Source organism: Schistocerca americana, chromosome 2 (genome assembly GCF_021461395.2).
Source record: "Schistocerca americana isolate TAMUIC-IGC-003095 chromosome 2, iqSchAmer2.1, whole genome shotgun sequence".
NCBI lineage: Eukaryota > Metazoa > Arthropoda > Insecta > Orthoptera > Acrididae > Schistocerca > Schistocerca americana.
Window position 1 is genome coordinate 291577217 of NC_060120.1, and position 1515 is coordinate 291578731.

Here is a 1515-nt window from a genome sequence, read left to right on the forward strand (position 1 = left end):
TGTCTATGTTCAAAAATGGCTCCAAGCAATATGGGACTTAACATCTGAGGTCATCAGTCCCCTAGACTAAGAACTACTTAAACCTAACTAACCTAAGGACATCACACACATCCATGCCTGAGGCAGCATTCGAACCTGCGACCGTAGCAGTAGCGCGGTTCCGAACGGAAGCGTCTAGAACCGCTCGGCCACAGCGGTCGGCATTTCTATGTTAACACGACAGAATATGTAGTCCGTCCTATCTCATAGTACACAGGTTGTCGCGAGACTCTGACCACTGCATGACAGTTATTCGCGATCAAGAATTGTCACAGCCTAACATTTGACAGCAGCACCCTAGGACAATATGTGTGCTGTGAGAGAGGACGGATTTCATATCCTATCGTATCAACATACACATGGTTGTCATTGGGATCTAGGTATCCACATGGTTGTTTGCTTTCTAGATGCACATCAAAAATTCAAATGGCTCTGAGCACTATGGGACTTAACATCTATGGTCATCAGTCCCCTAGAACTTAGAACTACTTAAACCTAACTAACCTAAGGACGTCACACAACACCCAGTCATCACGAGGCAGAGAAAATCCCTGACCCCGTCGGGAGATGCACATCAAACTGGCCATCATAAAGCATTATGACTGACACACATGGCTTTGATATAATAGAGGTACATAATATGTCACTGACGATGGTTTACGCACTTGAATGCCGTTCTCGCTAGCAAATATTTCAAGTACAGATCAAGGTATTTATAAGGTGTCCTTTATCCAAGTTTTTCATTGGCATTCCCTTCTACTAATATTACTCAATCCCTCTATCTCATATCACTTGGTAGCATTACGGCCAGATATCCGACACTGCGACATGCTCGAGATATTGATCACTAATCCTGGTATCTGAGGCCACGGAGTTCTTTCTCTCCTTTACAGGCATTACACTGTAATTTATCCACTTTTAACAAAAAAAATTCATTTCATTATGCCAAGCGGAACAACAATCCAAGCTGTTTTCCGCTTCCTTAAAAGTTACTTTCCTGTAGAAAACATCAGCAGCGTCTGCACACAATCAGATAGCGCTACTGACCCTGTATGATTGATCGTACATGAATACTGATAACCCCAGTCGCCCTGTTACTCCTCTACGGATATTGCCGAGATTGAGTATTATGCGTGCCTTGTCGATATGGATAGCCGTGGTGTAGGTGCAACCACAGCGGTGGGGTGTCTGTGGAGACGCCAGACAAACGTACAGACGTACGCTTACTGAAGAGGGGCAGCAGGCTTTTCAGTAGTTGCAGGGACAACGGTCTGGATGATTGGCTGAACTAACCTTTTTAACACCAGTCAACACGGTCTTGCTGTGCTGGGGCCGCGAAGTGCACAAAGCAAGGGTCGAAACTACGGCAGTTTTTTTCTTTTTTTTTTCTTAAGTGCTTCCGGTGCTTCTGTATGGTTAAATGATGATACCAACCCCTTGGGTTAAATATTCCGGAGGATCTCCGGGCAGGAACTG